Genomic DNA, 15,062 nt, shown 5'->3' on the forward strand with positions numbered 1-15,062 from the left:
CATCCCCAGGACAGCAGGGCACAGATGCTGAGGCGCTGGTACCCCTCCACACACCGCTTAAGAAAAATGAAAAACGGAAAAGAAGCAAGAGCCGTCGGGGCCAGGAAGACCCAGAACCGCAGCGGCCGGCCCCGAAGCTGACTGGCTCCTGGGCAGGGGACACGCACGTGTTTCTGATGTGACTCCTGTGGCCTGGGCCGCGGGTCCAAGACGCTGCAGCCTTGGGGGCTGGTGGCCAGGGGGACAGAGGAGAAGCCACCTGTGAGTCCTAAGGACACCTCCTCCCACCGGGAGAGCAGGAGGCAGGAGAGGCCCGGGCTGGAGCAGGCCCCTGCTGGGCAGTGTTACGTGCCACGGGCAGCAGCTCCAGGTGCCCCAGCTCTCCACCGAGCTCAGGCCCTGGTGGCCCTGGGCGGCCTCTACCTGCCCCTCAGCTGGTGGTGCCAAGGGGACACTGCCCTCGGGCGGCCACGGCCCTCGCCCTCCACACCTGATCACTGCCGGCAGGGGCAGGTGTGGCCCTGGCCTGAAGCTCCAGGGACCCCAGCTGCAGCGCTCAGGGCTCTGCTCCAGCTTCCCAGGGAGCTCCGGGACACTCCGTCACAGTCATGGCCTGCTCCCGTCCCCGCCGGTGGAGCCAGGTCTCAGGAGGAATCGGGGACACTGCACGGGGGACGGTGGCTGGGGTGACTGAGATCCGGTTCAGTGGGAGAAACAGGAACGAGCCACTCAGCCAGGACCAGACGGGGCCAAAGTGGGGGGCAAGGAAGAGGCCCTCAGGGCCACGAGGGTGGGGACGAGCCCCCGCACGGCACGCCAGCCGGGGCTCACTGTCGGAGCCTGCAAGGTCTGGACTCGCGGTGGTCAGAGCACAGACGGTCACGGCGGAAAACCCGAGTCCAGAGAAGCCACGCAGCTGCAGGGACCAGGCAGACGACCCTGGGACGGGGCCGTCACCCTCAGTACCTGGCAGTGAGTCACTTGCTCTCCGTGGCCGCCCACAGCTCAGGCACTGAGGACATCAGCACGTCGCAGAGGCAGCCCAGAGGCCGGGTGGAGGCCGGGCACTGGTCGGGAGGGCAGGAACCAGGGCACAAGGCCGCAGAAGAGACCTCCAGTCCTGCCCCCTCAGCTGGACACGACGACACGAGCCTGTAGGAGGCGGTGGGCTTCCCAGCATCAGTGTCAGAGGGAAAGTCCAGAGAGGACCTCGAGCCAGACCACAGCACGCACTCCACAAGGCAGTTCAGAGACACCCGGCAGGACAGGCAGGGCACAGGAAGTGACCTCCTCAGGTGCCGCAGCCTGTCCCCAGCACCCACCCTCCAGTCCCCCAGGCAGCCAGCTCAGGTCCCCAGGCAGGTCGCAACACCTCCCTAGGATTCCCACGCCCTGGGGGACAAAGACCCAGAGTGGCCCCAGGCCCTGTGCAACCGCCCATGACAGAGCCACTCCCTCCCTGTCCACCCGCCCCAGGAAGGTCCCTGCCCTACACCCAGGCGCATCCTGCCCAGGGCGGCACTCGGCTGGCCCTTCTGCCCAGAGGACGCTTCCCGGCCACTCGGAGCCCTGACCTGCAGGGTGCAGCCCAAGCACAGTGGCCACACTGCACGCCCAAGGTCACCCTGGCTCCGCCCGCTGCTGTCCACCCCTGGAGGGTCAGGCCCCACAGCAGGCTCGGGCTGTCCTGCACTTCCAGGACCCAGGACAGCGCCTGGCACGGAACAGCTGCTCCACAGACGGCAGGAGCCACTAAAGGACACCGGTGAGCTCCCAGGGCACCACCATCCCACGAGACCATGGCGTCCACGTGGCCATCACGACCGGACGTCACCATTGTCCCGGAGGCTGGCTGCTGAGAGGCCCGGGTGCCGCAGCTCTCCCAGGAGCGGCCAGGGGGACTGAGATCAGCAAGCGCATCCTCCCTCGCGGCTCAGCCCGGCTGGCCCCCCTCCGCCTGTCCCTCCCCTGCACAAGGTCCCTCGTGTCCCCCGCAGTCCTGCAGAGCACCGTGACGTGTGCACACCGAGAACTGAGGCCGTCCCTTCCCACTGCACCCCAAGGGTGCCGACCCGGTCTAGGCCACATCCTGCAGCCGGGGGGACCGAGGACAGCCAACGTCAGCTCAGCACCAGGCACAGGAGATGCGGACACACCAGGGACTGGGCAGGGACCAGCCTCCCAGCGCAAGCCCAGCACAAGCTGCCCCGCCCCCCGTGTGTCCTGCGCAGCCCTGCTGACGAGCGGCCACTCGGGCTGGCTGGCCTCAGGCGCGTCCACACGGCAGTCCAGTTCCTGACGTGGAAGCAGCCGGCAACCCTGGGTGGCATTTCCACACTCACTCCGTGAGCTGCCGGGCCTCTCCTGGGCGCCAAGCACCGTTCCAGGCGCTGGGGAGGGGGCTGCCCGACCTCCCTCAGGAACCGACACCCCAAGAGGGACAAGAACACCCACCCAGGCACCGAGGGTCCCAGGACAGAAGCCAAGTGGAGCAGGCGAGGTGCCGAGCACTCATCTGCAGCTCAGTGGACAAGGAAGGCGTCCCTGAGGTGGGGACATCTGAGCAGCAGAGGCCTGAGGAAGACTAGGGAGCTGGGAAACAGCAAGTGCAAAGGGCCTGGGGCAGACAGCTGCTGCTGTGCTCAGAGAACTTGCAGGAGGCAGGTGTGGGTAGGCAGAGCAAGGGAGGGAGGGGCAGACGCCACCAAGAGGAGCCCGGCCTTGCAGGTTGGACAGTGAGGAAACTCAAATTTAGCAGGAGAGGCCGTCAATCCCCTAAGGGGAGAAAGTGATGGGCAGGAGGAAGAGCCGGGGCACGGGGCACGGGCAGAGGCGTGGGCTGCAGTCAGCAGCACTGAGACTGAGGCACCCACATTGCGCGTGCGACGTCCCCGCTCCTACAGCCAGGAAGCACAAGGACTCTGGCGGCGACTCAGCCGTGGGTGGACAGGGTGTGCACCCACGTCATGGCACGACGGGCCTGGACCGTGCCGTACAGGTTGAGGCAGCCAGCCGCGGGGGACAGACAGTGCGGTGCCACCCAGAGCACCCAGAGCAGCTCCCTTCACAGCGGAGCAGGAGGAGGTCACTGTCCACCAAGAAGGGGGAACGGGGAGCGGCCGCCCACAGGCCTGGGGTTTTCTGGGTGATGGGAATGTTCTAAGCTCCTTCTGGGGACAGTGACACACCCTGAGTGGGAAGACAAGGCCACCTAGGAGAGGTCGGGGAGGCGAGGGGCACAGCACGGGGGGAACAGCACGGGGGTGGGGCACGGCACGGGGGGGGGCACAGCAGGGCAGAGGCAGCAGCGCCCCCTCACAGGCTGAGCCCGTGGCCACCCACTCGCTCCTGCTACATCAGGCCCAGCACTGGAGGCTGCGAGCAGGGCGCCCTGTCCTGTCTGTGATGGTGACTCCGGGGCTGTGCCTACCACCCCTGCACAGTAGGAGCCCAGCAAGAGCCAGTGCCTTTGGGGAACAAGGGGCTTGGTGCCGGCCAGTACCCAGGGCCATCTGTGCGCCAGAGGTGTCACCAGGCCTGAGTCACTTCCTAGAAACGCTGATGGGAACCCTCGGGGCCTGGGAATGCCGGCGCCTCCTGGGCTGGCCGAGGGGCCTCTGTAGAAGGTTCCGGCTGTTCTTGGGCGACGCTCAGGCACTGCAGGGCTGCTCCCGAGGAGGCCGCCTCGCTCCTCTCCCTCCCCACCGGCTCCTCGGCCCTGCGTCCACACCACCCAGGCTCCAGGGCCCACAGGACAGCTGCGGTGTGGTGTCCGGGAGGGGACAGGCGGTCCAGCTCAGCTGCTCAGGCTCATGGGATGTGTGACAGGGAGGAGAGGCGGTCTGCTGATGCACACCTCCTGCTGTGGGTGCCAGGGACCAGGACACTGCGCAGTTCTGAGAGGCGGGGGGTGTGGCGTGTCGCCACAGGGGACTGTCCTGCTGCCCTGCTGGACAGGCATGCCCAGCACGCCTGTCCCCACCCCATAAACAGCTGGAGGCAGAGGGCCAGCAGGAACCAAACAGTGAACACCCCTCGGTGGACCTGGGTGGCAGCTGGTGGCCACAGGTGATCCGTTCCAGGATTTGATGCCAGGAAAGCAGCAGACGAGCCACAGGGCCACCTGTCCCCCAGGCCCTGATAGGGAACTGAGCTCTGCACCCCGACACCCAGGACCCTGGCCACCAATGGCCCCAACAGGCCTGTGCCTGAGGTGGGCGGGGTCTAAAGGAGCCCGTCCATGGCCTCCCCGGCTCCCGCCATGAGGCCGCGACAGCGGCTCGCTCCCACCCACCTCATCCCCAAAACGGGGCTCGCCGCAGGGTCCACCTCGCGGGCTGCTCCCACCTGGACCATCACAACAACCTGGAAGCCCTGTTGACGGAACCCTGGGTGACCACGAGACACTGAGGCACAGGCCACGGTGTGGCCTCTCCAGGTCACAGGGTCACGGCAGGGCTGGAACCACACCCAGAGGCCTCTGCCTGCGAAGCCCGGCTCTGGCCCAAGGGCAGCCCAGTGTCTCTGTGAGGACCGGGTGTCGACCCTCAGGCTCCGCTGGCCACAGATGGCTTCTGTTCTTTATCCTGTTTATGACCCTTTAAAACTGTGACGCCACGCTTCGCTCATGGCCAGCGACCCAGGCCCAGCGGCTGGCTCTGGGGGCCGCAGGCTGCCCATCGCGCCCCGCAGCATAGCCACCAAGTGTGTCTGGAGAAGCAGCGCTGCGGGCCGTGCTGGTCCCCGCGCCACCAATACCCAGGTGCCACCGGAGCTTCTGAGCCGCGGCAGGTCACTGCCTGCAAGACCCAGGCTGGACCAGTTGCTGGGTAGGGCAGGACATGCAGGCCGTGGACGGTGGTTGGCTGCCAACCCAGCCCCTGTGCCTCCTCATTCCCTGCTTCCCAGGAACAGAGCGTGGTGAAGGGCCCTTGTGCCCAGTCCTGGGCTGGGCGCCACCTCTCCTCCCTCTGGGAAGCCGTGGCTGGAAGGGCGCGGCTCACCTTGAGCAGCAGCGGGTACTTGCAGATCCGCTGGATGGGAGACAGCAGGTAGCCCTCCAGGGGGATGTCCGTGGTCTTCCGGCCTCCCAGCAGCATACAGCTCTGCAAAGGAACAGAGACCCTCGTTAACTCACCAAGGGCAGCACAGGACCGGGTGCCCTCACGTCCCCAAGGAATCGCAAAGCAGCGCCGAGAAAGAAAATTCATGACCCCAGGAGAGGTGAGGCCACACGGGGGTGGTGGACCGTGGGCCCCGTCCTGCTGCCCCTGGCTGGAAGTCTCGTAGACACATCCACTGACGCCCTCCTCTGGCCGCTTCCAAACGTGGAGGCAGAGGCCAGCGGCTGCAGAAGAGACCAAACCATTGGGAGACCTGAGACATCACTACTGGCCCTCTGCAGAGAAGCCAGCTGAGTCCTGGTGAAGGGAGACTTCACCACACACGTAGCAGGGGACAGTGGACAGGGGACAGGGGCCCAGACCGGCCAAATGGCCTCGTTCCAAAGAGCAAGAACTGAGAGGCGCCCTGGCTGGCCCCCAGCTGGAAGGTAGGGACACTTGCCTCTCTGTGGACATCGGGCCACCAGGGATTCACACGGTCCAGAAGCACACCCCACACAGCCACGTGGTGACCCCAGAAGCGCACCCCACAGGGCCACGTGGTGACCCCAGGAGTGCACCCCACAGGCCCACGCGGGGAGCCCCAGAAGCGCACCCTGGGCAGCAGAGGAAGAGCAGAGGCTGCGTGCGCCAGGATCCCCTCCCCACAGCTAGGGACGTGGGCACTGCTGGCCAGGGCAGGGCCTCCCGGGAGCCCAGGGCTCCGGCCCTGCCCACTGAGCCCCTGCACACTGAGACTTGCTCTTCCCGTGTCGCAGCTCGGAGCTCTGGAGTTTGGGAGGTTCAGCCTGTCATACAGGTCACCCATCAGTCACCCCAGAACCAGCGGGCCACAGAGGTGGCACGGAGCAGGCAGCCGACGAGGGCCCTGGGCTTGGAACCTCGATGCTGCTTCCCAGCCCCCACCTGGACTCCCAGGCCAGGACCCTCTCCTCCTGGGTCCCCCTGTAGGCCACCATTCCACCCGGCCATCATCACCCTCTAGGGACTGTCCTCTCCTGGTGGGGAGGGGGCTCCAACCTCAGGCCATTTTTTGGGTGGTGGGAGCCTGAGTTATTAATGTCTACAGTGGACGGTCTCGGGTCCCCAAGGCTCACGCCATGCACAGTGGACACACGCGGACAGGCTGCCAGCACTCCTCCCCGAGCGGCTCAGCCCTCCTCTTCCGCACCTCCCCACAGACTGGCAGAGGACAGATCCTGGGATGGGGTCCCCCATCATCCTGGGGAAGCCTGGCACAGACACGGGGCCCAGGCACCCGCGCTGCCCCACCTCCCTGCAGCACCCACGGTGTCTCCTCCTTGGAGGGGCGGCTCTGCCACCCAGGTCCCTGGTGGCTGAGCCGCTCTGCTCCCGCCACCGTGTCTACCCCAGCACAGACAGGGACCCGGGCTGCGGCGGGGAGGTGCCAGGCCCACGCTGCCCACACTCAGGCCTTTGTCCTCTGAGCCAGCGCTGGCCACCAGCTGCCCTGGTGACGTCAGTTCCAGGCAGGGGGCAGGGAGCCCGGGCAGGGGCTCTTTCCAACAGACCAGGGCTGGCTGCAGAAGGCCGGTCTCCGTCCAGGACCAAGGCGTCCTCACAGGACCATCCGGCCACAGCTGCATGCCCTCCTTCATTTAAAAGGGAGAGGAGCCTGGCACACACAGTGCCACCCCCACTCTCCAGAATGACCTGGCTCCCCTGAGGTCCCAGAGAGGTCCAGGTGAGGGGGCTACTTCGAGGCCACCCCGGCCCCTCCCTCCCCTCCACACACCACCCGACCCGGCCTCGAATGCCACTGCACACCGCACACTCGGACTGGCTTCCACTCCACCTCTGGCTCTGGCCGCCGGCCCGACGCCCTGCCTGGACAGCCACGGGACAGCCACAGGACAGCCACAGCCCTTTTCTTTTCCTTTTTTTGGCACTGGCACTGGACCCAGGGGCGCTTTGTCACTGGGCTACCCCCCGGCCCCCTTTTGCACTTTGAGACAGGGTCTCGCTAAGTTGCTGAGGCTGGCCTCAAACTCTCCCTCCTGCCTCCGCCTAAGTTGCTGGGGTCAGAGGCATGGCCGCCTCACCTGGCCTGTCACAGCACCTGAACCTGACCCACCCACAGTGGAGTGTGCACCCCCTGGGCAGGGCCGGCCCCGCCCCGCAGCCCACCTAGCCGCCTCCTCCAGGCCCCAGAGCCAGCACAGGCCTTCACACTGTGGGGACCCAACTGCTGTCCCCACGGCCCTGTTCTCAGCCACTGCCTCCGGCTCCAGCAGCCCTCAGTGGTTTTGAGTGGTGATCCCCAAAATGCCATGTCCCCCCAGAACCTTAGGATGGGGCCTGATTTGGTAAATAGGATCTTGACAGATGTGATTACTATCACAGGGACTGAGGGGACCCTGAATCCATGACTCTGTCCTTACAGGGAGGAGGAGAGCACAGAGAAAAAGCCCCGAGAAGGCCCCATGCTATCCCGCGGCCGCAGCTCACGGGCGGGAGTTGACGAAACAGCCAGAGCCCAAGCCGATTCGGGAGAGTCCTCAGGGAAAAACCGACCTTGGCTGAGAGGGACAGCCAGGTCACCCTGGGGCCCAGAGGGCAGACTGAGAGGAGCCTGAGGAACCTCTGCTGAAGGAATGTCCCGACCGTGGGCTCCGTGGTGGCCCGTGGTGGCAGACAGGTGTGGTGTCCACCCCTGCAAGGACACTCACGTGCTGGAAGCAGCTCAGTAAAAAGGTTTCTCGGGGCTGGGCTGGGGCTAGGGACAGGGCACTGTCTAACATGTGAGGCCCTGGGTTCGACTCTCAACCCAGAATATAGATAAGTGAATAAAATAAAGGCCCATCAGCATCTACACACACACACACACACACGCACGCACACACACACACACACACACACACACAGAGAAGACGAAGTTTTCAAAACTCTCAGGCTCTCCAAGGACCACGTGGCTGCCGTTGCTGGTTTTCCCTCTCTGTCTCCTCTGGCTCTTGGCTCCACTGCCCGGGCCTTGCTGCTGTTCCTCGAGCACACGCCCACCTCAGGTCCTTGGCACCTGCAGCTGGTCCACCTGGAACGCCCGCCTCCAGGTCACCCTGCCCGCCTCCTTAACCCACATCTCTGCTTAAACATGAGCTGAGACAGTTTCTCCAAAGAGCGACCTAGACAGCAGCATGTCCCAACTCCCTCAAGACACCCCGCCACCCCCGCCTGCTTCACGCCCTCCTGAGAACTTTGTACCCCGTGACCTATCACCTGCACCCCCCGGTAGGTGGCCCTTGCCTGGCCCTGTTCACTGTGGCAGTCACAGGACTTAGAATGACCCCTGGCATATCACAGGTGCCCAGTAAGAAGCTGATGAATGAACAAACTGTCACCAGTTAATGGACAAGAAAACTAATGCAGAGGACACTGACGTCCCTGCCTGCCACTCAGTGGGTGCCCGCACATCCTGAGCAGAGAGCCAGATTCTGTCGTCCCTGAGGCTTTGACACCTGACGACAGGCGCATGAAAGCTCTTCTGCAGGTGGCCAAGAGCTGGAGACGGGCGAGGAAGAGACAGATGGCACGGCGCTGGCACCACGCATCCTCCCCTGCCTGCAGGCCTGGCCCAGCTGCCGTTGGAAAGAGCATCTGGCCCACCAGGGACCGAGAGAGAGCAGGGACCAAGGGACAGCAGGGACCGAGGGGGGCTCCTTCCTCAGCCTGGCCTCCTGGCACCCTCCTGCCTCGCAGGCCCCAAGTGGCCGGGGGAGTGCTCGGGGGCAGGAGGCTGAGCCTGGAGCTCCTGGCCTGGGCAGTGGGGCGGGGCAAGGCGGTGCTGCCCCAAGTGGACAGGTGGGGCAGAAAGGTGGCCCCTGCGTCCTGTGCTGCAGGGAGGGCCCAGCTCTGCAGTCAGCACCGAGTGTTTTATGAACACAAGTGCACACATGGGCTGTGGCGGGCACAGGGCAGGAGGGGGACACGTCAGCTCACGCAGGCCACGTGCCTGGGACAGAAGGAAACAGCCACCACCTGTCCCCCAGACACTGTCCGGGCACAGGCCAGGCCAGACCTCTCGCCCCAGGGGCGAATGTTCTGAACCAGAATCCTGGAGATGCTCTAGGGAGGCTGCACCCGGGGACTCTGTGATGACGCGGCCCGCTGCCTGGGGGCCCGGTGCACAGTCCCCACAACGCTCCAGGTCTGAACTCGCTGCAGCTGATCAAAACCAGCTCGGGGGCTGGGTGGGGCTCAGGGGCAGAGCGCTTGCCTGGCAGGTGTGAGGCCCTGGGTTCGATTCTCAGCACCAAAAAATATGAATAAAATAAAGGTCCATTGACAACTGAAAAATAAAATGAAATAAACAGCACAGGAGGGCATCACTGAAGGGAGAGAGGACTTAGAGGCGAAAGACCTGGACTGGACCTCTGATGAGCTAAGTCACCTTTCAAGTATGAACTTTAGAAAGTCCCTTAGTATTGTGGGGTCACAGAAGTCCCCATGAAGACAACGCAGAGAAGAGTGGAGTCTGTGTCTTGAGCACATCCTGGCGATGAGATCTGAGCACCTGGGCTCAGCTGTACCTGAAGCCCCTCAGGTCTTGACCTTCTTAGAAAACCGCACAGGTGAACTCGTTATTTTTCTTGTCACTTTGCTTAGCCAATTTTATTTAAATTTTCTTTCAATTATAAGCAATTAACCCTAATGATACCAAGGATACTAGTAATATTATTCTACGACATCATTACCATTATTAACTATGACTGCCGCCGTTTTTATTGGGAACTGGCAGAGCTGACCGCCTGCGGCCTGATTTTGCAAATGAAGTTTTACTGGAACGTGGTCAGGCTCTTCCCTTCCATGCTGTTTACGGCACCTCAGTATTCACGGCCACTGGGCATGAGCCAGGTCTCGATGCAACCTCTGGGATGGACAAGGCCTCCCACTGGCCATGAGAAGAGCCTCCCATGCCCGCCCCACCCAGGAGCCCCGCCGGGGACCGGGGACGGCGCCGGGGACAGCACGGGGCACACTCACCAGGAGGAAGGCGCGGGCGGCGGGGGCCTTGTTGAGCTCCACCAGCGGCCGCAGGGCCTTCTCTCGTGGTTGCTGCAGTACTCCTCGTAGACGCAGAACTTGTCCTTCTGCAAGGCAAGGACACGGCCTGAGGGCACAGGCCAGGAGGGAGGCGCCCGGGTGTGCCTCGCTGGCCAGGAGCCTACAGGTCAGCACTGCGGGGACGAGAGCCACGCGGGACCCCAGGGGATGCGGCTCCCGCCAGCCCCAGTCCTGCACCCAGCAGTCCCTCCGGAAGGCTCAGCCCCGGGGTCGGGAACAGACAGAGCGCGGGCCTGGCCCCGGGGGTGAACTCGGGCTGGCCACCTGGCCCTGCGCCTCAGTCTCCCCAACAGGAAGGGGCACTGACCAGGGCAGGGAGGCATCACTCTGGGGGAGCTCGGTGATCTCCAGACGCCCCTGGGCCCCCCTGGATTCTGTCCAGCACAGAGGGCCCCTGGTCACCAGGTCTGTGCCCCTGCGTCTGGTTTCCAGAACTGGGAGGGGCAGAGGCCTCTGTAAGCAGGAAGCCCTCCACTGAACTCTCCAGTCCCCAAGGCTCTGGGACCTGCCAGGCCCCAAAGCAGGATGTCCTGAGGCAGAGCCCGGGGCTGGGGTGGGTGAGAGACCTCAAGACGCTCAGGGAGGAGGAGGCATCTACAGCCCGTCCAGGTTCCAGACAGGCCCCAGGCATCCTCCCCGGGGAGGACCGGGCACCAGGACACCAAACAGGAGGGTGGGCTTCAAAACCCACACGCAGAGCCCCGCACAGCACCCGCACAGAGGCATCCTGGGTGACATGGCCATGGGCACCCCCAGGCTCTCAGGTCGACCATGCTGCTCTCCCTCCCTCCACGACAGCCTCACGTGGACCCGGGGACACACGGGAAAGCCAAGGGCAGGCCTCTGGCCCTGGGGTCTCCAAGCTCCAGACACAGCAGAACCAGGACGCAGCTGCCCTGACCCCCATGCCAGCTCCAGCTCCAGTCCCCAGCATGAGGTAGGGACGGGAGCCGAGGCCAACACCCAGGGGACGTGGGCAGGCCACAAACCCAGACTGGGCACTGCGGCAGGGCACTGTGAACCCCCCGCACACCCCCTAGGAAAAGCAGCTCCCCCTCCATGGCACGGTGTCCCATAAGAGGACAAAGCAGAGCCCGGCCCTCGGCCGCTGCAGGACTGCACAACACACGTAAAATGAGCAGGGGGTCCCCGGCCACAGGGAGCGCCCGTGACCCCCTGAACACTCCACAAGCACAGCCATAAATGGACAAACAGGTCGTCAGTGAGACACCACACAGACAACACCACCATCATGCACAGGCACAGACACGGGCACGCAGCGCACACCCAGGGACCGTCGATGACCTGAGGCCAAAGGCTCTGTCACACCCTCACAGCGGTGCAGAGACCCACCGAGCCACAGAGCCACAGAGCCACCACCTCGCCTGGCCTCCACCGCCTCGCCCGGTCTGCACAGCCCCCAAGCCCTGCAATAACACGGGCAGGAAGAGGGCCAGCACCCGCAGTGCCCAAGCTGACCATCCCTGTGTCCTTCCATTGGCCTCAAATGAGCCTCAAGGCAGGAGAATCCCGAGTTGGAGGTCAGCCTTGGCAACTCAGCAAGACTCAAAAAAGCAAAAAATGGGCCGGGGGCAGTGGCCTGCGCCTGTCATCCCAGCAGCTCAGGAGGCTGGGGCAGGAGGATCACGAGTTCAAAGCCAGCCTCAGCAATTTAGCGAGGCCCTGAGCAACTCAGTGAGACCCTGTCTCTAATAAAACACAAAACAGGGCTGGGGACGTGGCTCAGTGGCCGAGTGCCACCAATTTCAATCCCTGGTACCAAAAAAAAAAAAAAAGCAAAAAGGGCTGGGGTGCGTCATCCTGCGTGTCAGCACCACCAGTGTTACTTCAGGAAATTCATCATCTCCCAGTGAACCGATGCGGGGCAGGGCGGGGCAGTGGGCAGGGCAGTGGGCGGGCAGATTCTGATGGCTAACTTGGCAATTTCTGAGAGGCAGAGTCCGGAGGAAGTGGCTGGGCAGACGCGAGGCCTGGGGAGGCCGGGGAAGAAGCGGGCAGATGGAGGCTGCGGGCCTGAACCACAGGCTGATATCTCAGCCGTGCACCGTCCATCTCCCCCAGGCCTGGAGGCCGCAAGCCCCCCAGGGGCAGGCCTACACCTGCTGTGGCCCCTGCTGAGCAGCAGTGGAGACCCATGAGCCGGGCAGAGGGCAGGCATCACGGTGTTTGATGAGTGAAAACAGGAAAGAAGGAGGAACTGAGAGAGGCCTGTGGCTCCCAAACCAGCTCCACCTTCTGCCCAGACTGGCCCACCTCCTCCAGGCATGAGAGGTGAGCATGTGACCAGGCCTAGCCGGTCAGAGCTGCCTGTCCTGGCAACAGCGGCCATGTGGCTAGGCTGGGCCAGTGGACACCCTGGCCAGAACCAGGGCCCCTGGTGCAACTACTGGAAAGAGAAGCTCTGACTGAACTGTTGCCGCTAAGGTGACAAGCGGCAGCCCAGAGCCACCAAGGACCACCTTGGACACCACGGGAGGCATGCACCTGCCCATCACCACTGCCCTCCTCCAAGAACGGAACCAACACATGGATGGAGAGAAAGCAGGTCCTGAAAATGTCATGTGGGCTTCTGGATGCAGCTATGCCTGAAGCCAGAACACCTCCTTGAACACTCTATTGATGTTTGCCAAAAGAAGTTCCTGTCTAGAGCTATCCGAGTTGGTGTACTTGGTTTAAATGAAGACAGTCCTGATTTGGGTACATCTTCAAAGAGAGGAGAAGTGAAACACACAGACCCGAGATCCAAGTTCAGTAAAGTGACAGTCTGCCCGTCTACCTCCACTGACCACAATGGGGCCAGGCCAGCAAGCAGGGACAAGTCTGTTTATTCTCACATGTCCCCCAGTGGGCAGTGCTGGCTGGAACGTTGCTGGTGGACTCTGGAGCCCAGGGAGCCGAGGGACCGTGTGCAGCACCCGATCGTGACGGCTGCCACAGCTGCTCCGAGAGCCGCGAATGCCTGGCACCATCCCTCAGCCCGCGGAGAGGGCAGGGCAGGCCCGAGCTGGAAAGCTGGCTGCAGCTGACCACGACAGCCCCTTGAAAGCCTGCCGGTCCAGCACCCCGTGTCCTTCCACGGAGCCTGACCAGGTGCCCCCTGGCCCGGGCCCCTGCAGATCTGGAAGTGCTGCTTGGGACTCTGTTCCGCTCTCTCCCAGGGCCCCAGTGGGCACCAGGTGACACACAGTTCCGTGCCCAGGTGTGGTGGTGGGTCTGGGGTGTAAAGGCGACATGGACCACCTCCAGTTGGGGACAGCCAGGGGAGGGGAGCTGTCCCCCAGGGAGGGCACGAGGATGGCAGCTGTGGTTGCTGCTGCCCACAGTGTTCAGGGGGTGACCATCTGCTCCAAGCCACTCAAGTCTGAGGCTCGAGGAGGGAGGAGCAGGCTGTGGACCCCCACAGGAGGAGAGGCAGGGTCATGGGGCAGGGTCACGGGGGCGGGGTCACTCTGCAGGTCTCCTTGGCCTGCCACGCCCCATCCAGGGGGAGGCCGCTTCCTCCTGAGCTGGAGACGCCCAGTGGAGTCCTGCCATGGGGACAAGACCCGGGCTCCCTGCCTCGGCCACAAAGCCCTGGGGACCTGACCGCAGGACGCCCCACTCCAGCCCTCAGGCTCCCAGCTGCAGGCCCTCCCTCCCCGCCCCCACTCAGGCCTCTGCCCTCCCTCGCTCCTCTCAGTCTGGAACAAGCCCCCCTCAGGAAGGCCCTCCCTCCAGCCAGAGCGCAGGACGTGCAGCCGCACCTGACTGCAGGGGCTCACTGACTGAGGTGCACCACGCACTGACCAGCCAACGCGTGGACGCGTGGAGGCGTGTTCTGTGGTGCCCTGAACGTCTCCGTGGCCTCGGGGAACTGCGTTTGTGTTTGCAAAGTCTAGCAAGCCCGACCCCAGCCTCCGGATTCAAGGTGGGGTCAGCCTCTCCTGGCCACATCTGCATGGCCACCTGAATGACCTGGTAATGTGCCCTCAGCTCTCGGCCCGTGAGCCTCCTGCAGCCAAGAACAAGTCCGTCTCATCCAGGTCAGACACCCAGAGTGGGCACGGTGCCCGGTGGCCGGCAGGTGCCTTCTGTGCGTCTCAGGAGATGTGGAAAACCGACTGCAGAGCCAGGATGCCTCAGCCCTAACCCAGCCCTGAGGCTCCGCAGCTCTGGAACCTGGCCTGTGCCCTCTCCCCCTGGGCCTCGGTTTCTTCACCTAGAAACAGGTCGTTACAGCACCTGCCCTTAAGGGCTGTTGGGAAGTTTTAATGAGCTAATGTACCAACTACTCAGCACAGCACCCAGCACAAAGAAAGGGCTGCTCAGTGCTCATCCGTGATGGACTCAGGAGTTAGTGGCCAGGCTGGCGGGTAAGGAGGTGAGGGCATCTCCCCACCCCCTGGCCAGGGCTGGCACCGGGCGGGTCTGGGAGCCGGCCCCCTCTTCTCTGGACAGCCCGTCTGGAACTCTGTTCCAGCCCGAGCCGTGCCATCCCCACCCCGAGGCTGGCCTTGCAGAGGGGGCAGGGGGCCTGGGGCACAGCCCCCCTGTGGAGGCTGCTGTGCTGTTCCAGGCAGCCCTCACCCTTGAGGGCAGAGGCACGTCCCCCCCAGAGTGGGGTGGTGGCAGCCAAGTCCCCTCCAGGCCACAGACAGCCATGGGCATGAGGCTGACGCCTGTCCCTCGCCCGGTCACGTGGGGAGCCCACAACCTTGATGCACCTGGGCACAACCTGAGGCCTCGTCCCAGGGCCTCCGGATCCGCTGAGGCCGTGGGAGCCAGAGCAGCCTCACCCCGGGCCACTGTCCGGGCCACCTGCACGTGACTCTCCAGCTTCCAGAACAGCCCACAAGC

At 64.1% G+C, this 15,062-nt stretch overlaps 1 long non-coding RNA gene and 1 pseudogene across 4 annotated transcripts in view; one reads left to right on the plus strand and one right to left on the minus strand.

Moving 5' to 3' along the window:
- Nucleotides 1-15,062, plus strand: part of LOC308631379 — a 987,731-nt gene that overhangs the window by 840,175 nt on the left and 132,494 nt on the right. The window lies entirely within an intron of this gene.
- LOC308632042 (phosphatidylinositol 3,4,5-trisphosphate-dependent Rac exchanger 1 protein-like) overlaps nucleotides 1-15,062 on the minus strand; it is a 72,394-nt pseudogene that overhangs the window by 51,903 nt on the left and 5,429 nt on the right. The window contains exons 4-5 of the transcript in view: nucleotides 10,125-10,231; nucleotides 5,004-5,105 (exon numbers count right to left, since the gene is read on the minus strand). The product of the transcript in view is annotated as a phosphatidylinositol 3,4,5-trisphosphate-dependent Rac exchanger 1 protein-like (transcript). The remainder of the gene's footprint in view (nucleotides 1-5,003; nucleotides 5,106-10,124; nucleotides 10,232-15,062) is intronic.

Source organism: Spermophilus citellus (assembly GCF_964194105.1).
Source record: "Spermophilus citellus genome assembly, chromosome: 12".
Taxonomy (NCBI): domain Eukaryota; kingdom Metazoa; phylum Chordata; class Mammalia; order Rodentia; family Sciuridae; genus Spermophilus; species Spermophilus citellus.